Genomic DNA, 25,452 nt, shown 5'->3' with positions numbered 1-25,452 from the left:
TAGGGTATAGAGTTTATAGTGTAGGGTATAGAGTGTAGAGTGTAGGGTATAGAGTGTAGGGTATAGAGTGTAGGGTATAGAGTGTAGGGTATAGAGTGTAGGGTATAGAGTGTATAGTGTAGGGTATAGAGTGTAGAGTGTAGGGTATAGAGTGTAGGGTATAGAGTGTAGGGTATAGAGTGTAGGGTATAGAGTATAAAGTGTAGGGTATAGAGTGTAGGGTATAGAGTGTAGAGTGTAGGGTATAGAGTGTAGGGTATAGAGTGTAGGGTATAGAGTGTAGGGTATAAAGTGTAGAGTGTAGGGTATAGAGTGTAGGGTATAGAGTGTACAGTGTAGGGTGTAGAGTGGAGAGTGTAGGGTATAGAGTGTAAGGTATAGAGTGTAGGGTATAGAGTGTATGTTATAGAGTGTAGGGTATAGAGTGTAGAGTGTAGGGTATAGAGTGTAGGGTATAGAGTGTAGGGTATAGAGTGTAGGGTATAAAATGTAGAGTGTACGGTATAGAGTGTAGGGTTTAGAGTGTATGTTATAGAGTGTAGGGTATTGAGTGTAGAGTGTAGGATATAGAGTGTAGAGTGTAGGGTATAAAGTGTAGGGTATAGAGTGTAGGGTATAGAGTGTAGGGTATAGCGTGTAGGGTTTAGAGTGTAGAGTGTAGGGTATAGAGTGTAGGGTATAGAGTGTATAGTGTAGGGTATAGAGTGTATGGTATAGAGTGTAGGGTGTAGAGTGTATGGTATAGAGTGTAGGGTATAGAGTGTAGAGTGTAGGGTATAGAGTGTAGGGTGTAGAGTGTAGGGTATAGAGTGTAGGGTATAGAGTGTTGAAAGTAGGGTATAGTGTGTAGGGTATAGAGTGTAGAGTGTAGGGTATAGAGTGTAGGGTATAGAGTGTAGATTGTATGGTATAGAGTGTAGGGTATAGAGTGTATAGTGTAGGGTATAGAGTGTAGAGTGTAGGGTATAGAGTGTAGGGTATAGAGTGTTGGGATATAGAGTGTAGGGCATAAAGTGTAGGGTATAGAGTGTAGGGTATAGATTGTAGGGTATAGAGTGTAGGGTATAGAGTGTAGGGTATAGAGTATATAGTGTAGTGTATATTGTGTAGGGTATAGAGTGTAGAGTGTAGGGTATAGAGTGTAGGGTATAGAGTGTAGGGTATAGAGTGTAGGGTATAAAGTGTAGAGTGTAGGGTATAGAGTGTAGGGTATAGAGTGTAGAGTGTAGGGTGTAGAGTGGAGAGTGTAGGGTATAGAGTGTAAGGTATCGAGTGTAGGGTATAGTGTATGTTATAGAGTGTAGGGTATAGAGTGTAGAGTGTAGGGTATAGAGTGTAGGGTATATAGTGTAGGGTATAGAGTGTAGGGTATAAAATGTAGAGTGTAGGGTATAGATTGTAGGGTTTAGAGTGTATGTTATAGAGTGTAGGGTATAGAGTGTAGAGTGTAGGATATAGAGTGTAGAGTGTAGGGTATAGAGTGTAGGGTATAGAGTGTAGGGTATAGAGTGTAGGGTATAGCGTGTAGGGTATAGAGTGTAGAGTGTAGGGTATAGAGTGTAGGGTATAGAGTGTAGAGTGTAGGGAATAGAGTGTATAGTATAGAGTGTAGGGTGTAGAGTGTATGGTATAGAGTGTAGGGTATAGAGTGTAGAGTGTAGGGTATAGAGTGTAGGGTGTAGAGTGTAGGGTATAGAGTGTAGAGTGTAGGGTATAAAGTGTAGGGTATAGAGTGTATGGTGTAGAGTGTAGGGTATAGAGTGTAGAGTGTAGGGTATAGAGTGTATAGTATAATGTGTAGGGTATAGAGTGTAGGGTGTAGAGTGTAGGGTATAGAGTGTAGGGTATAGAGTGTAGGGTATAGATTGTAGAGTGTAGGGTATATAGTGTAGGGTATAGAGTATAGAGTGTAGGGTATAGAGTGTAGAGTGTAGAGTGTAGGGTATAGAGTGTAGAGTGTAGGGTATAGAGTGTAGGGTATAGAGTGTATGGTATAGAGTGTAGGGTATAGAGTGTAGGGTATAGAGTGTAGAGTGTAGGGATTAGAGTGTAGGGTATTGAGTGTAGGGTATAGAGTGTAGAGTGTAGGGTATAGAGTGTAGGGTATAGAGTGTACGGTATAGAGTGTTGGGCTATAGAGTGTAGGGTATAGAGTATAGGGTATAAAGTGTAGGGTATAGAGTGTAGGGTGTACAGTGTAGGGTATAAAGTGTAGAGTGTAGGGTATATAGTGTAGGGTATAGAGTGTAGGGTATAGAGTGTAGGGTATAGAGTGTAGAGTGTAGGGTATAGAGTGTAGAGTTTAGGGTATAGAGTGTGGGGTATAGAGTGTAGGGTTTAGAGTGTATGGTATAGAGTGTAGGGTATAGAGTGTAGGATATAGAGTGTAGGGTATAGAGTGTATGGTATAGAGTGTACGGTATAGAGTGTAGAGTGTAGGGTATAGAGTGTAGGGTATAGATTGTAGGGTATAGAGTGTATGGTATAGGGTATAGAGTGTATGGTGTAGAGTGTAGGGTATAGAGTGTATAGTGTAGGGTATAGAGTGTAGGGTATAGAGTGTAGGGTATAGAGTGTAGAGTGTAGGGTATAGAGTGTATGGTATAGAGTGTAGGGTATAGAGTGTATGGTATAGAGTGTAGGGTATAGAGTGTAGAGTGTAGGGTATAGAGTGTAGGGTATAGAGTGTAGGGTATAGAGTGTAGGGTATTGAGTGTAGAGTTTAGGGTATAGAGTGTAGGGTATAGAGTGTAGGGTTTAGAGTGTATGGTATAGAGTGTAGGGAATAGAGTGTAGGATATAGAGTGTAGGGTATAGAGTGTATGGTATAGAGTGTACGGTATAGAGTGTAGAGTGTAGGATATAGAGTGTAGGGTATAGATTGTAGGGTATAGAGTGTATTGTATAGGGTATAGAGTGTATGGTGTAGAGTGTAGGGTATAGAGTGTATAGTGTAGGGTATAGAGTGTAGGGTATAGAGTGTAGGGTATAGAGTGTATTGTGTAGGGTATAGAGTGTATGGTATAGAGTGTAGGGTATAGAGTGTATGGTATAGAGTGTAGGGTATAGAGTGTAGAGTGTAGGGTATAGAGTGTAGTGTATAGAGTGTAGGTTATAGAGTGTAGAGTGTAGGGTATAGAGTTTAGGGTATATAGTGTATGGTATAGAGTGTAGAGTGTAGGGTATAGAGTTTAGGGTATAGAGTGTAGGGTATAGAGTGTAGAGTGTAGGGTATAGAGTGTATGGTATAGAGTGTAGGGTATAGAGTGTATGGTATAGAGTGTAGGGTATAGAGTGTAGAGTGTAGGGTATAGAGTGTAGTGTATAGAGTGTAGGTTATAGAGTGTAGAGTGTAGGGTATAGAGTGTATAGTGTAGGGTATAGAGTGTAGGTATAGAGTGTAGGGTATAGAGTGTATGGTATAGAGTGTAGGGAATAGAGTGTAGAGTGTAGGGTATAGAGTGTATGGTATAGAGTGTAGGGTATAGAGTGTAGAGTATAGAGTGTAGGGTATAGAGTGTAGGGTATAGAGTGTAGGGTATAGAGTGTAAGGTATAGAGTGTAGGGAATAGAGTGTAGAGTGTAGGGTATAAAGTGTATGGTATAGAGTGTAGGGTATAGAGTGTAGAGGGTAGGGTATAGAGTGTAGGGTATAGAGTGTAGGGTGTAGAGTGTAGGTTATAGAGTGTAGGGTATAGAGTGTAGAGTGTAGAGTATAAAGTGTAGGGTATAGAGTGTAGGGTGTAGAGTGTAGGGTATAGAGTGTAGAGTGTAGGGTATAGAGTGTATGGTATAATGTGTATGGTATAGAGTGTAGAGTGTAGGGTATAGAGTGTAGGGTATAGAGTATAGAGTGTATGGTATATAGTGTAGGGTATAAAGTGTTTGGTATAGAGTGTAAGGTACAGAGTGTAGAGAGTAGGGTATAGATTTTAGAGTGTAGAGTGTAGGGTATAGAGTGTAGTGTATAGAGTGTATGGAATAGAGTGTATGGTATAGAGTGTAGGGTGTAGAGTGTAGGGTATAGAGTGTAGAGTGTGGGGTATAGAGTGTAGAGTGTAGGGTATAGAGTGTATGATATAGAGTGTAGGGTATAGATTGTATGGTATAGATTGCAGGGTATAGAGTGTAGGGTATAGAGTGTAGGGTATAGAGTGTAGAGTGTAGGGTATAGAGTGTAGGGTATAGAGTGTATGGTATAGAGGGTATGGTATAGATTGTAGGGTATAGAGTGTAGGGTATAGAGTGTAGAGTGTAGGGTATAGAGTGTAGAAAGTAGGGTATAGTGTGTAGGGTATAGAGTGTAGAGTGTAGGGTATAGAGTGTAACATAGTAACATACATAGTAACATAGTTAGTAAGGCCGAAAAAAGACATTTGTCCATCCAGTTCAGCCTATATTCCATCATTATAAATCCCCAGAACTACGTCCTTCTACAGAACCTAATTGTATGATACAATATTGTTCTGCTCCAGGAAGACATCCAGGCCTCTCTTGAACCCCTCGACTGAGTTCGCCATCACCACCTCCTCAGGCAAGCAATTCCAGATTCTCACTGCCCTAACAGTAAAGAATCCTCTTCTATGTTGGTGGAAAAACCTTCTCTCCTCCAGACGCAAAGAATGCCCCCTTGTGCCCGTCACCTTCCTTGGTATAAACAGATCCTCAGCGAGATATTTGTATTGTCCCCTTATATACTTATACATGGTTATTAGATCGCCCCTCAGTCGTCTTTTTTCTAGACTAAATAATCCTAATTTTGCTAATCTATCTGGGTATTGTAGTTCTCCCATCCCCTTTATTAATTTTGTTGCCCTCCTTTGTACTCTCTCTAGTTCCATTATATCCTTCCTGAGCACCGGTGCCCAAAACTGGACACAGTACTCCATGTGCGGTCTAACTAGGGATTTGTACAGAGGCAGTATAATGCTCTCATCATGTGTATCCAGACCTCTTTTAATGCACCCCATGATCCTGTTTGCCTTGGCAGCTGCTGCCTGGCACTGGCTGCTCCAGGTAAGTTTATCATTAACTAGGATCCCCAAGTCCTTCTCCTTGTCAGATTTACCCAGTGGTTTCCCATTCAGTGTGTAATGGTGACATTGATTCCTTCTTCCCATGTGTATAACCTTACATTTATCATTGTTAAACCTCATCTGCCACCTTTCAGCCCAGGTTTCCAACTTATCCAGATCCATCTGTAGCAGAATACTATCTTCTCTTGTATTAACTGATTTACATAGTTTTGTATCATCTGCAAATATTGATATTTTACTGTGTAAACCTTCTACTAGATCATTAATGAATATGTTGAAGAGAACAGGTCCCAATACCGACCCCTGCGGTACCCCACTGGTCACAGCGACCCAGTTAGAGACTATACCATTTATAACCACCCTCTGCTTTCTATCACTAAGCCAGTTACTAACCCATTTACACACAGTTTCCCCCAGACCAAGCATTCTCATTTTGTGTACCAACCTCTTGTGCGGCACGGTATCAAACGCTTTGGAAAAATCGAGATATACCACGTCCAATGACTCACCGTGGTCCAGCCTATAGCTTACCTCTTCATAAAAACTGATTAGATTGGTTTGACAGGAGCGATTTCTCATAAACCCATGCTGATATGGAGTTAAACAGTTATTCTCATTGAGATAATCCAGAATAACATCCCTCAGAAACCCTTCAAATATTTTACCAACAATAGAGGTTAGACTTACTGGCCTATAATTTCCAGGTTCACTTTTAGAGCCCTTTTTGAATATTGGCACCACATTTGCTATGCGCCAATCCTGCGGAACAGACCCTGTTGCTATAGAGTCCCTAAAAATAAGAAATAATGGTTTATCTATTACATTACTTAGTTCTCTTAGTACTCGTGGGTGTATGCCATCCGAGTGTAGGGTATAGAGTGTAGATTGTATGGTATAGAGTGTTGGGATATAGAGTGTAGGGTATAGAGTGTAGGGTATAGAGTGTAGGGTATAGATTGTAGGGTATAGAGTGTAGGGTATAGAGTGTAGGGTATAGAGTATATAGTGTAGGGTATAGAGTGTAGGGTATAGAGTGTAGAGTGTAGGGTATAGAGTGTAGGGTATAGAGTGTAGGGTATAGAGTGTAGGGTATAAAGTGTAGAGTGTAGGGTATAGAGTGTAGGGTTTAGGGTATAGAGTGTAGGGTATAGAGTGTAGGGTTTAGAGTGTATGGTATAGAGTGTAGGGTATAGAGTGTAGGGTATAGAGTGTAGAGTGTAGGGTGTAGAGTGGAGAGTGTAGGGTATAGTACCATGCACTCTATACCCTACACTCTATATCATACACTCTATAGCCTACACTCTATTCCCTACACTCTATACCATACACTCTATACCCTACACTCTATACCCTACACTCTATATCCTACACTCTACACTCTACACTCTATACCCTACACTCTATACCCTACACTCTACACTCTATACCCTACACTCTACACTCTATACCCTACACTCTATACCCTACAATCTATACCATACACTCTATACCATACACTCTATACCCTACACTCTATACCCTACACTCTACACTCTATACCCTACACTCTATACCCTACACTCTATACCCTACACTCCACAATCTATACCCTACACTCTACACTCTATACCCTACACTCTATACCCTACAATCTATACCATACACTCTATACCCTACACTCTATACCCTACACTCTATACCTCACACTCTACACTCTATCCCCTGCACTCTATACCATACACTCTACACTCTATATCCTACACTCTATACCCTACACTCTACACTCTATACCCTACACTCTATACCCTACACTCTACACTCTATACCCTACACTCTACACTCTATACCTTACACTCTATACCCTACAATCTATACCATACACTCTATACCATACACTCTATACCCTACACTCTATACCCTACACTCTATACCCTACACTCTATACCATGCACTCTATACCCTACACTCTATATCATACACTCTATAGCCTACACTCTATTCCCTACACTCTATACCATACACTCTATACCCTACACTCTATACCCTACTCTCTACACTCTATACCATACACTCTATACCCTACACTCTATACCCTACAATCTACACTATATACCCTACAATCTATACACTACACTCTATACCCTACACTCTACACTCTATACCCTACACTCTACACTCTATACCCTACACTCTATACACTACACTCTACACTCTATACCCTACACTCTATACCCTACACTCTATACTCTATACCCTACACTCTACACTCTATACCCAACTCTCTAAACCCTACACTCTATACCCTACACTCTACACTCTATACCCTACACTCTATACCCTACACTCTACACTCTATACCCTACACTCTACACTCTATACCCTACTCTCTAAACCCTACACTCTATACCCTACACTCTACACTCTATACCCTACACTCTATACCATACACTCTACACTCTATACCCTACACTCTATACCCTACACTCTATACCCTACACTCTATACCCTACACTCTATACCCTACAATCTACACCCTACACATTATAGCTTACACTCTATACCCTACACTCTATACCCTAAACTCTATACCATACACTCTATACCCTACACTCTATACCCTACACTCTATATCCTACACTCTACACCATACACTCTATACCCTACCCTCTATACCTTACACTCTATACCCTACACTCTACACAGTATACCCTACACTCTATATCCTACACTCTACACTCTATACCCTACACTCTATACCATACACTCTATACCCTACACTCTATACCCTACACTCTACATTCTATACCCTACACTCTATACCCTACACTCTATACCCTACACTCTACACTTTATACCCTACACTCTATACCCTACACTCTATACCCTACACTCTATACCCTACACTCTATACCCTACACTCTACACTCTCTACGTACACTCTATACCCTACACTCTATACCCTACACTCTATACCCTACACTCTATACCCTACACGCTACACTTTATACCCTACACTCTATACCCTACACTCTATACCCTACACTCTATACCCTACACTCTACACTCTATACCCTACACTCTATACTCTACACTCTATACCCTACACTCTACACTTTATACCCTACACTCTATACCCTACACTCTATACCCTCCACTCTATACCCTACACTCTACACTCTACACTCTACACTCTACACTTTATACCCTACACTCTATACCCTACACACTATACCCTTCACTCTATACCATACACGCTATACCCTACACTCTATACCCTACACTCCATACCCTACACTCTATACCCTACACTCTACACCCTACACTCTATACCCTACACCCTATACCCTACACTCTATACCCTACACTCAACACCCTACACTCTATACCCTACACTCTATACCCTACACTCTATACCCTACACTCTATACCCTACACTCTATACCTTACACTCTATACCCTACACTCTTTACCCTACACTCTACACTCTATACCCTACACTCTATACCCTACTCTCTACACTCTATACCATACACTCTATACCCTACACTTTATACCCTACAATCTACACTCTATACCCTACAATCTATACACTACACTCTATACCCTACACTCTACACTCTATACCCTACACTCTACACTCTATACCCTACACTCTATACCCTACACTCTACACTCTATACCCTACACTCTATACCCTACACTCTATACTCTATACCCTACACTCTACACTCTATACCCAACTCTCTAAACCCTACACTCTATACCCTACACTCTACACTCTATACCCTACACTCTATACCCTACACTCTACACTCTATACCCTACACTCTACACTCTATACCCTACTCTCTAAACCCTACACTCTATACCCTACACTCTACACTCTATACCCTACACTCTATACCCTACACTCTACACTCTATACCCTACACTCTATACCCTACACTCTATACCCTACACTCTATACCCTACACTCTATACCCTACAATCTACACCATACACTTTATAGCTTACACTCTATACCCTACACTCTATACCCTAAACTCTATACCATACACTCTATACCCTACAGTCTATACCCTACACTCTATATCCTACACTCTACACCATACACTCTATACCCTACACTCTATACCCTACACTCTACATTCTATACCCTACACTCTATACCCTACACTCTATACCCTACACTCTACACTTTATACCCTACACTCTATACCCTACACTCTATACCCTACACTCTATACCCTACACTCTATACCCTACACTCTACACTCTATACCCTACACTCTATACCCTACACTCTATACCCTACACTCTATACCCTACACTCTATACCCTACACGCTACACTTTATACCCTACACTCTATACCCTACACTCTATACCCTACACTCTATACCCTACACTCTACACTCTATACCCTACACTCTATACTCTACACTCTATACCCTACACTCTACACTTTATACCCTACACTCTATACCCTACACTCTATACCCTCCACTCTATACCCTACACTCTACACTCTACACCCTACACTCTACACTTTATACCCTACACTCTATACCCTACACTCTATACCCTTCACTCTATACCATACACGCTATACCCTACACTCTATACCCTACACTCTATACCCTACACTCTATACCCTACACTCTACACCCTACACTCTATACCCTACACCCTATACCCTACACTCTATACCCTACAATCAACACCCTACACTCTATACCCTACACTCTACACTCTATACCCTACACTCTATACCCTACACTCTATACCCTACACTCTATACCCTACACTCTACACTCTATACCCTACTCTCTAAACCCTACACTCTATACCCTACACTCTATACCCTACACTCTACACTCTATACCCTACACTCTATACCCTACACTCTACACTCTATACCCTACACTCTATACCCTACACTCTATACCCTACACTCTACACCATACACTCTATACCCTACCCTCTATACCTTACACTCTATACCCTACACTCTACACAGTATACCCTACACTCTATACCCTACACTATACACTCTATACCCTACACTCTATACCATACACTCTATACCCTACACTCTATACCCTACACTCTACATTCTATACCCTACACTCTATACCCTACACTCTATACCCTACACTCTACACTCTATACACTACACTCTGTACCCTACACTCTATACCCTACACTCTATACCATACACTCTGTACCCTACACTCTATACCTCACACTCTACACTATATCCCCTGCACTCTAAACCATACACTCTACACTCTATACCCTACACTCTACATTCTATACCCTACACTCAACACCCTACACTCTATACCCTACACTCTACACTCTATACACTACACTCTGTACCCTACACTCTATAACCTACACTCTATACCATACACTCTGTACCCTACACTCTATACCTCACACTCTACACTATATCCCCTGCACTCTATACCATACACTCTACACTCTATACCCTACACTCTATATCCTACACTCTACACTCTATACCCTACACTCTATACCCTACACTCTACACTCTATACCCTACACTCTACACTCTATACCCTACACTCTATACCCTACAATCTATACCATACACTCTATACCATACACTCTATACCCTACACTCTATACCCTACACTCTACACTCTATACCCTACACTCTATACCCTACACTCTATACCCTACACTCTACACTCTATACCCTACACTCTACACTCTATACCCTACACTCTATACCCTACAATCTATACCATACACTCTATACCCTACACTCTATACCTCACACTCTACACTCTATCCCCTGCACTCTATACCATACACTCTACACTCTATACCCTACACTCTATACCCTACACTCTACACTCTATACCCTACGCTCTATACCCTACACTCTACACTCTATACCCTACACTCTACACTCTATACCCTACACTCTATACCCTACAATCTATACCATACACTCTATACCATACACTCTATACCCTACACTCTATACCCTACACTCTATACCCTACACTCTATACCATGCACTCTATACCCTACACTCTATATCATACACTCTATAGCCTACACTCTATTCCCTACACTCTATACCATACACTCTATACCCTACACTCTATACCCTACTCTCTACACTCTATACCATACACTCTATACCCTACACTCTATACCCCACAATCTACACTCTATACCCTACAATCTATACACTACACTCTATACCCTACACTCTACACTCTATACCCTACACTCTACACTCTATACCCTACACTCTATACCCTACACTCTACACTCTATACCCTACACTCTATACCCTACACTCTATACTCTATACCCTACACTCTACACTCTATGCCCAACTCTCTAAACCCTACACTCTATACCCTACACTCTACACTCTATACCCTACACTCTATATCCTACACTCTACACTCTATACCCTACACTCTACACTCTATACCCTACTCTCTAAACCCTACACTCTATACCCTACACTCTACACTCTATAGCCTACACTCTATACCCTACACTCTACACTCTATACCCTACACTCTATACCCTACAATCTACACCCTACACTTTATAGCTTACACTCTATACCCTACACTCTATACCCTAAACTCTATACCATACACTCTATACCCTACACTCTATACCCTACACTCTATACCCTAAACTCTATACCATACACTCTATACCATACACTCTATACCCTACACTCTATACCCTACACTCTACACTCTATACCCTACACTCTATACCCTACACTCTATACCCTACACTCTACACTCTATACCCTACACTCTACACTCTATACCCTACACTCTATACCCTACAATCTATACCATACACTCTATACCATAAACTCTATACCCTACACTCTATACCTCACACTCTACACTCTATCCCCTGCACTCTATACCATACACTCTACACTCTATACCCTACACTCTATACCCTACACTCTACACTCTATACCCTACACTCTATATCCTACACTCTACACTCTATACCCTACACTCTACACTCTATACCCTACACTCTATACCCTACAATCTATACCATACACTCTATACCATACAATCTATACCCTACACTCTATACCCTACACTCTATACCCTACACTCTATACCATGCACTCTATACCCTACACTCTATATCATACACTCTATAGCCTACACTCTATTCCCTACATTCTATACCATACACTCTATACCCTACACTCTATACCCTACTCTCTACACTCTATACCCTACAATCTACACTCTATACCCTACAATCTATACACTACACTCTATACCCTACACTCTACACTCTATACCCTACACTCTACACTCTATACCCTACACTCTATACCCTACACTCTACACTCTATACCCTCCACTCTATACCCTACACTCTATACTCTATACCCTACACTCTACACTCTATGCCCAACTCTCTAAACCCTACACTCTATACCCTACACTCTACACTCAATACCCTACACTCTATACCCTACACTCTACACTCTATACCCTACACTCTACACTCTATACCCTACTCTCTAAACCCTACACTCTATACCCTACACTCTACACTCTATACCCTACACTCTATACCCTACACTCTACACTCTATACCCTACACTCTATACCCTACAATCTACACCCTACACTTTATAGCTTACACTCTATACCCTACACTCTATACCCTTAACTCTATACCATACACTCTATACCCTACACTCTATACCCTACACTCTATATTCTACACTCTACACCATACACTCTATACCCTACCCTCTATACCTTACACTCTATACCCTACACTCTACACAGTATACCCTACACTCTATACCCTACACTCTACACTCTATACCCTACACTCTATACCATACACTCTATACCCTACACTCTATACCCTACACTCTACACTCTATACCCTACACTCTATACCCTACACTCTATACCCTACACTCTACACTCTATACCCTACACTCTATACCCTACACTCTATACCCTACACTCTATACCCTACACTCTACACTCTATACCCTACACTCTATACCCTACACTCTATACCCTACACTCTATACCATACACTCTATACCCTACACTCTACACTTTATACCCTACACTCTATACCCTACACTCTATACCCTACACTCTATACCCTATACTCTATACCCTACACTCTACACTCTATACCCTACACTCTATACCCTACACTCTATACCCTACACTCTACACTTTATACCCTACACTCTATACCCTACACTCTATACCCTCCACTCTATACCCTACACTCTACACTCTACACCCTACACTCTACACTTTATACCCTACACTCTATACCCTTCACTCTATACCCTACACGCTATACCCTACACTCTATACCCTACACTCTATACCCTACACTCTATACCCTACACTCTACACCCTACACTCTATACCCTACACCCTATACCCTACACTCTATACCCTACACTCAACACCCTACACTCTATACCCTACACTCTATACCCTACACTCTATACCCTACACTCTATACCCTACACTCTATACCTTACACTCTATACCCTACACTCTTTACCCTACACTCTACACTCTATACCCTACACTCTATACCCTACTCTCTACACTCTATACCATACACTCTATACCCTACACTCTATACCCTACAATCTACACTCTATACCCTACAATCTATACACTACACTCTATACCCTACACTCTACACTCTATACCCTACACTCTACACTCTATACCCTACACTCTATACCCTACACTCTACACTCTATACCCTACACTCTATACCCTACACTCTATACTCTATACCCTACACTCTACACTCTATACCCAACTCTCTAAACCCTACACTTTAAACCCTACACTCTACACTCTATACCCTACACTCTATACCCTACACTCTACACTCTATACCCTACACTCTACACTCTATACCCTACTCTCTAAACCCTACACTCTATACCCTACACTCTACACTCTATACCCTACACTCTATACCCTACACTCTACACTCTATACCCTACACTCTATACCCTACACTCTATACCCTACACTCTATACCCTACACTCTATACCCTACAATCTACACCCTACACTTTATAGCTTACAATCTATACCCTACACTCTATACCCTAAACTCTATACCATACACTCTATACCCTACACTCTATACCCTACACTCTATATCCTACACTCTACACCATACACTCTATACCCTACCCTCTATACCTTACACTCTATACCCTACACTCTACACAGTATACCCTACACTCTATACCCTACACTCTACACTCTATACCCTACACTCTATACCCTACACTCTATACCCTACACTCTATACCCTACACTCTACATTCTATACCCTACACTCTATACCCTACACTCTATACCCTACACTCTATACCCTACACTCTACACTCTATACCCTACACTCTATACCCTACACTCTATACCCTACACTCTATACCCTACACGCTATACTTTATACCCTACACTCTATACCCTACACTCTATACCCTACACTCTATACCCTACACTCTACACTCTATACCCTACACTCTATACTCTACACTCTATACCCTACACTCTACACTTTATACCCTACACTCTATACCCTACACTCTATACCCTACACTCTACACTCTATACCCTCCACTCTATACCCTACACTCTATACTCTATACCCTACACTCTACACTCTATGCCCAACTCTCTAAACCCTACACTCTATACCCTACACTCTACACTCAATACCCTACACTCTATACCCTACACTCTACACTCTATACCCTACACTCTACACTCTATACCCTACTCTCTAAACCCTACACTCTATACCCTACACTCTACACTCTATACCCTACACTCTATACCCTACACTCTACACTCTATACCCTACACTCTATACCCTACAATCTACACCCTACACTTTATAGCTTACACTCTATACCCTACACTCTATACCCTTCACTCTATACCCTAAACTCTATACCATACACTCTATACCCTACACTCTATACCCTACACTCTATATTCTACACTCTACACCATACACTCTATACCCTACCCTCTATACCTTACACTCTATACCCTACACTCTACACAGTATACCCTACACTCTATACCCTACACTCTACACTCTATACCCTACACTCTATACCATACACTCTATACCCTACACTCTATACCCTACACTCTACACTCTATACCCTACACTCTATACCCTACACTCTATACCCTACACTCTACACTCTATACCCTACACTCTATACCCTACACTCTATACCCTACACTCTATACCCTACACTCTACACTCTATACCCTACACTCTATACCCTACACTCTATACCCTACACTCTATACCATACACTCTATACCCTACACTCTACACTTTATACCCTACACTCTATACCCTACACTCTATACCCTACACTCTATACCCTATACTCTATACCCTACACTCTACACTCTATACCCTACACTCTATACCCTACACTCTATACCCTACACTCTACACTTTATACCCTACACTCTATACCCTACACTCTATACCCTCCACTCTATACCCTACACTCTACACTCTACACCCTACACTCTACACTTTATACCCTACACTCTATACCCTTCACTCTATACCCTACACGCTATACCCTACACTCTATACCCTACACTCTATACCCTACACTCTATACCCTACACTCTACACCCTACACTCTATACCCTACACCCTATACCCTACACTCTATACCCTACACTCAACACCCTACACTCTATACCCTACACTCTATACCCTACACTCTATACCCTACACTCTATACCTTACACTCTATACCCTACACTCTTTACCCTACACTCTACACTCTATACCCTACACTCTATACCCTACACTCTATACCCTACACTCTACACTCTATACCCAACTCTCTAAACCCTACACTCTATACCCTACACTCTACACTCTATACCCTACACTCTATACCCTACACTCTACACTCTATACCCTACACTCTATACCCTACACTCTATACCCTACACTCTATACCCTACACTCTACACTCTATACCCTACTCTCTAAACCCTACACTCTATACCCTACACTCTATACCCTACACTCTACACTCTATACCCTACACTCTATACCCTACACTCTACACTCTATACCCTACACTCTATACCCTACACTCTATACCCTACACTCTACACCATACACTCTATACCCTACCCTCTATACCTTACACTCTATACCCTACACTCTACACTCTATACCCTACACTCTATACCATACACTCTATACCCTACACTCTATACCCTACACTCTACACTCTATACCCTACACTCTATACCATACACTCAACACCCTACACTCTATACCCTACACTCTACACTCTATACACTACACTCTGTACCCTACACTCTATACCCTACACTCTATACCATACACTCTGTACCCTACAGTCTATACCTCACACTCTACACTATATCCCCTGCACTCTATACCATACACTCTACACTCTATACCCTACACTCTATATCCTACACTCTACACTCTATACCCTACACTCTATACCCTACACTCTACACTCTATACCCTACACTCTACACTCTATACCCTACACTCTATACCCTACAATCTATACCATACACTCTATACCATACACTCTATACCCTACACTCTATACCCTACACTCTACACTCTATACCCTACACTCTATACCCTACACTCTATACCCTACACTCTACACTCTATACCCTACACTCTATACCCTACAATCTATACCATACACTCTATACCATACACTCTATACCCTACACTCTATACCTCACACTCTACACTCTATCCCCTGCACTCTATACCATACACTCTACACTCTATACCCTACACTCTATACCCTACACTCTACACTCTATACCCTACACTCTATACCCTACACTCTACACTCTATACCCTACACTCTACACTCTATACCCTACACTCTATACCCTACAATCTATACCATACACTCTATACCATACACTCTATACCCTACACTCTATACCCTACACTCTATACCCTACACTCTATACCATGCACTCTATACCCTACACTCTATATCATACACTCTATAGCCTACACTCTATTCCCTACACTCTATACCATACACTCTATACCCTACACTCTATACCCTACTCTCTACACTCTATACCATACACTCTATACCCTACACTCTATACCCTACACTCTATACCCTACACTCTATACCCTACACGCTACACTTTATACCCTACACTCTATACCCTACACTCTATACCCTACACTCTATACCCTACACTCTACACTCTATACCCTACACTCTATACTCTACACTCTATACCCTACACTCTACACTTTATACCCTACACTCTATACCCTACACTCTATACCCTACACTCTACACTCTATACCCTCCACTCTATACCCTACACTCTATACTCTATACCCTACACTCTACACTCTATGCCCAACTCTCTAAACCCTACACTCTATACCCTACACTCTACACTCAATACCCTACACTCTATACCCTACACTCTACACTCTATACCCTACACTCTACACTCTATACCCTACTCTCTAAACCCTAAACTCTATACCCTACACTCTACACTCTATACCCTACACTCTATACCCTACACTCTACACTCTATACCCTACACTCTATACCCTACAATCTACACCCTACACTTTATAGCTTACACTCTATACCCTACACTCTATACCCTACACTCTATACCCTAAACTCTATACCATACACTCTATACCCTACACTCTATACCCTACACTCTATATTCTACACTCTACACCATACACTCTATACCCTACCCTCTATACCTTACACTCTATACCCTACACTCTACACAGTATACCCTACACTCTATACCCTACACTCTACACTCTATACCCTACACTCTATACCATACACTCTATACCCTACACTCTATACCCTACACTCTACACTCTATACCCTACACTCTATACCCTACACTCTATACCCTACACTCTATACCCTACACTCTACACTCTATACCCTACACTCTATACCCTACACTCTATACCCTACACTCTATACCCTACACTCTACACTCTATACCCTACACTCTATACCCTACACTCTATACCATACACTCTATACCCTACACTCTACACTTTATACCCTACACTCTATACCCTACACTCTATACCCTACACTCTATACCCTATACTCTATACCCTACACTCTACACTCTATACCCTACACTCTATACCCTACACTCTATACCCTACACTCTACACTTTATACCCTACACTCTATACCCTACACTCTATACCCTCCACTCTATACCCTACACTCTACACTCTACACCCTACACTCTACACTTTATACCCTACACTCTATACCCTTCACTCTATACCCTACACGCTATACCCTACACTCTATACCCTACACTCTATACCCTACACTCCATACCCTACACTCTACACCCTACACTCTATACCCTACACCCTATACCCTACACTCTATACCCTACACTCAACACCCTACACTCTATACCCTACACTCTATACCCTACACTCTATACCCTACACTCTATACCCTACACTCTATACCTTACACTCTATACCCTACACTCTTTACCCTACACTCTACACTCTATACCCTACACTCTATACCCTACACTCTATACCCTACACTCTACACTCTATACCCAACTCTCTAAACCCTACACTCTATACCCTACACTCTACACTCTATACCCTACACTCTATACCCTACACTCTACACTCTATACCCTACACTCTATACCCTACACTCTATACCCTACACTCTATACCCTACACTCTACACTCTATACCCTACTCTCTAAACCCTACACTCTATACCCTACACTCTATACCCTACACTCTACACTCTATACCCTACACTCTATACCCTACACTCTACACTCTATACCCTACACTCTATACCCTACACTCTATACCCTACACTCTACACCATACACTCTATACCCTACCCTCTATACCTTACACTCTATACCCTACACTCTACACTCTATACCCTACACTCTATACCATACACTCTATACCCTACACTCTATACCCTACACTCTACACTCTATACCCTACACTCTATACCATACACTCAACACCCTACACTCTATACCCTACACTCTACACTCTATACACTACACTCTGTACCCTACACTCTATACCCTACACTCTATACCATACACTCTGTACCCTACACTCTATACCTCACACTCTACACTATATCCCCTGCACTCTATACCCTACACTCTATATCCTACACTCTACACTCTATACCCTACACTCTATACCCTACACTCTACACTCTATACCCTACACTCTACACTCTATACCCTACACTCTATACCCTACAATCTATACCATACACTCTATACCATACACTCTATACCCTACACTCTATACCCTACACTCTACACTCTATACCCTACACTCTATACCCTACACTCTATACCCTACACTCTACACTCTATACCCTACACTCTATACCCTACAATCTATACCATACACTCTATACCATACACTCTATACCCTACACTCTATACCTCACACTCTACACTCTATCCCCTGCACTCTATACCATACACTCTACACTCTATACCCTACACTCTATACCCTACACTCTACACTCTATACCCTACACTCTATACCCTACACTCTACACTCTATACCCTACACTCTACACTCTATACCCTACACTCTATACCCTACAATCTATACCATACACTATATACCATACACTCTATACCCTACACTCTATACCCTACACTCTATACCCTACACTCTATACCATGCACTCTATACCCTACACTCTATATCATACACTCTATAGCCTACACTCTATTCCCTACACTCTATACCATACACTCTATACCCTACACTCTATACCCTACTCTCTACACTCTATACCATACACTCTATACCCTACACTCTATACCCTACAATCTACACTCTATACCCTACAATCTATACACTACACTCTATACCCTACACTCTACACTCTATACTCTACACTCTATACCCTACACTCTATACCCTACACTCTACACTCTATACCCTACACTCTATACCCTACACTCTATACTCTATACCCTACACTCTACACTCTATGCCCAACTCTCTAAACCCTACACTCTATACCCTACACTCTACACTCTATACCCTACACGCTATACCCTACACTCTACACTCTATACCCTACACTCTACACTCTATACCCTACTCTCTAAACCCTACACTCTGTACCCTACACTCTGCACTCTATAGCCTACACTCTATACCCTACACTCTACACTCTATACCCTACACTCTATACCCTACAATCTACACCCTACACTTTATAGCTTACACTCTATACCCTACACTCTATACCCTAAACTCTATACCATACACTCTATACCCTACACTCTATACCCTACACTCTATACCCTAAACTCTATACCATACACTCTATACCATACACTCTATACCCTACACTCTATACCCTACACTCTACACTCTATACCCTACACTCTATACCCTACACTCTATACCCTACACTCTACACTCTATACCCTACACTCTACACTCTATACCCTACACTCTATACCCTACAATCTATACCATACATTCTATACCATACACTCTATACCCTACACTCTATACCTCACACTCTACACTCTATCCCCTGCACTCTATACCATACACTCTACACTCTATACCCTACACTCTATACCCTACACTCTACACTCTATACCCTACACTCTATATCCTACACTCTACACTCTATACCCTACACTCTACACTCTATACCCTACACTCTATACCCTACAATCTATACTATACACTCTATACCATACACTCTATACCCTACACTCTATACCCTACACTCTATACCCTACACTCTATACCATGCACTCTATACCCTACACTCTATATCATACACTCTATAGCCTACACTCTATTCCCTACACTCAATACCATACACTCTATACCCTACACTCTATACCCTACTCTCTACACTCTATACCATACACTCTATACCCTACACTCTATACCCTACAATCTACACTCTATACCCTACAACCTATACACTACACTCTATACCCTACACTCTACACTCTATACCCTACACTCTACACTCTATACCCTACACTCTATACCCTACACTCTACACTCTATACCCTCCACTCTATACCCTACACTCTATACTCTATACCCTACACTCTACACTCTATGCCCAACTATCTAAACCCTACACTCTATACCCTACACTCTACACTCAATACCCTACACTCTATACCCTACACTCTACACTCTATACCCTACACTCTACACTCTATACCCTACTCTCTAAACCCTACACTCTATACCCTACACTCTACACTCTATACCCTACACTCTATACCCTACACTCTACACTCTATACCCTACACTCTATACCCTACAATCTACACCCTACACTTTATAGCTTACACTCTATACCCTACAATCTATACCCTAAACTCTATACCATACACTCTATACCCTACACTCTATACCCTACACTCTATATTCTACACTCTACACCATACACTCTATACCCTACCCTCTATACCTTACACTCTATACCCTACACTCTACACAGTATACCCTACACTCTATACCCTACACTCTACACTCAATACCCTACACTCTATACCCTACACTCTATACCCTACACTCTGCACTCTATACCCTACACTCTATACCCTACACTCTATACCCTACACTCTACACTCTATACCCTACACTCTATACCCTACACTCTATACCCTACACTCTATACCCTACACTCTACACTCTATACCCTACACTCTATACCCTACACTCTATACCCTACACTCTATACCCTACACTCTACACTTTATACCCTACACTCTATACCCTACACTCTATACCCTACACTCTATACCCTACACTCTATACCCTATACTCTATACCCTACACTCTACACTCTATACCCTACACTCTATACCCTACACTCTACACTTTATACCCTACACTCTATACCCTCCACTCTATACCCTACACTCTACACTCTACACCCTACACTCTACACTTTATACCCTACACTCTATACCCTACACTCTATACCCTTCACTCTATACCCTACACGCTATACCCTACACTCTATACCCTACACTCTATACCCTACACTCTATACCCTACACTCTACACCCTACACTCTATACCCTACACCCTATACCCTACACTCTATACCCTACACTCAACACCCTACACTCTATACCCTACACTCTATACCCTACAATCTATACCATACACTCTATACCATACACTCTATACCCTACCCTCTATACCCTACACTCTACACTCTATACCCTACACTCTATACCCTACACTCTAAACCCTACACTCTACACTCTATACCCTACACTCTACAGTCTATACCCTACACTCTATACCCTACAATCTATACCATACACTCTATACCCTACACTCTATACCTCACACTCTACACTCTATTCCCTGCACTCTATACCATACACTCTACACTCTATACCCTACACTCTATACCCTACACTCTACACTCTATACCCTACACTCTACACTCTATACCCTACACTCTATACCCTACAATCTATACCATACACTCTATACCATACACTCTATACCCTACACTCTGCACTCTATACCCTACACTCTATACCCTACAATCTATACCATACACTCCATACCATACACTCTATACCCTACACTCTATACCTCACACTCTACACTCTATCCCCTGCACTCTATACCACACACTCTACACTCTATACCCTACACTCTATACCCTACACTTTACACTCTATACCCTACACTCTATACCCTACACTCTACACTCTATACCCTACACTCTACACTCTATACCCTACACTCTATACCCTACAATCTATACCATACACTATATACCATACACTCTATACCCTACACTCTATACCCTACACTCTATACCCTACACTCTATACCATGCACTCTATACCCTACACTCTATATCATACACTCTATAGCCTACACTCTATTCCCTACACTCTATACCATACACTCTATACCCTACACTCTATACCCTACTCTCTACACTCTATACCATACACTCTATACCCTACACTCTATACCCTACAATCTACACTCTATACCCTACAATCTATACACTACACTCTATACCCTACACTCTACACTCTATACTCTACACTCTATACCCTACACTCTGTACCCTACACTCTACACTCTATACCCTACACTCTATACCCTACACTCTATACTCTATACCCTACACTCTACACTCTATGCCCAACTCTCTAAACCCTACACTCTATACCCTACACTCTACACTCTATACCCTACACGCTATACCCTACACTCTACACTCTATACCCTACACTCTACACTCTATACCCTACTCTCTAAACCCTACACTCTATACCCTACACTCTGCACTCTATAGCCTACACTCTATACCCTACACTCTACACTCTATACCCTACACTCTATACCCTACAATCTACACCCTACACTTTATAGCTTACACTCTATACCCTACACTCTATACCCTAAACTCTATACCATACACTCTATACCCTACACTCTATACCCTACACTCTATACCCTAAACTCTATACCATACACTCTATACCATACACTCTATACCCTACACTCTATACCCTACACTCTACACTCTATACCCTACACTCTATACCCTACACTCTATACCCTACACTCTACACTCTATACCCTACACTCTACACTCTATACCCTACACTCTATACCCTACAATCTATACCATACATTCTATACCATACACTCTATACCCTACACTCTATACCTCACACTCTACACTCTATCCCCTGCACTCTATACCATACACTCTACACTCTATACCCTACACTCTATACCCTACACTCTACACTCTATACCCTACACTCTATATCCTACACTCTACACTCTATACCCTACACTCTACACTCTATACCCTACACTCTATACCCTACAATCTATACTATACACTCTATACCATACACTCTATACCCTACACTCTATACCCTACACTCTATACCCTACACTCTATACCATGCACTCTATACCCTACACTCTATATCATACACTCTATAGCCTACACTCTATTCCCTACACTCAATACCATACACTCTATACCCTACACTCTATACCCTACTCTCTACACTCTATACCATACACTCTATACCCTACACTCTATACCCTACAATCTACACTCTATACCCTACAACCTATACACTACACTCTATACCCTACACTCTACACTCTATACCCTACACTCTACACTCTATACCCTACACTCTATACCCTACACTCTACACTCTATACCCTCCACTCTATACCCTACACTCTATACTCTATACCCTACACTCTACACTCTATGCCCAACTATCTAAACCCTACACTCTATACCCTACACTCTACACTCAATACCCTACACTCTATACCCTACACTCTACACTCTATACCCTACACTCTACACTCTATACCCTACTCTCTAAACCCTACACTCTATACCCTACACTCTACACTCTATACCCTACACTCTATACCCTACACTCTACACTCTATACCCTACACTCTATACCCTACAATCTACACCCTACACTTTATAGCTTACACTCTATACCCTACAATCTATACCCTAAACTCTATACCATACACTCTATACCCTACACTCTATACCCTACACTCTATATTCTACACTCTACACCATACACTCTATACCCTACCCTCTATACCTTACACTCTATACCCTACAATCTACACAGTATACCCTACACTCTATACCCTACACTCTACACTCAATACCCTACACTCTATACCCTACACTCTATACCCTACACTCTGCACTTTATACCCTACACTCTATACCCTACACTCTATACCCTACACTCTACACTCTATACCCTACACTCTATACCCTACACTCTATACCCTACACTCTATACCCTACACTCTACACTCTATACCCTACACTCTATACCCTACACTCTATACCCTACACTCTATACCATACACTCTATACCCTACACTCTACACTTTATACCCTACACTCTATACCCTACACTCTATACCCTACACTCTATACCCTACACTCTATACCCTATACTCTATACCCTACACTCTACACTCTATACCCTACACTCTATACCCTACACTCTACACTTTATACCCTACACTCTATACCCTCCACTCTATACCCTACACTCTACACTCTACACCCTACACTCTACACTTTATACCCTACACTCTATACCCTACACTCTATACCCTTCACTCTATACCCTACACGCTATACCCTACACTCTATACCCTACACTCTATACCCTACACTCTATACCCTACACTCTACA

This window comes from Ranitomeya imitator, chromosome 1, assembly GCF_032444005.1.
Source record: "Ranitomeya imitator isolate aRanImi1 chromosome 1, aRanImi1.pri, whole genome shotgun sequence".
Taxonomy (NCBI): Eukaryota; Metazoa; Chordata; class Amphibia; order Anura; family Dendrobatidae; genus Ranitomeya; species Ranitomeya imitator.
This window is presented reverse-complemented; position numbering follows the sequence as displayed.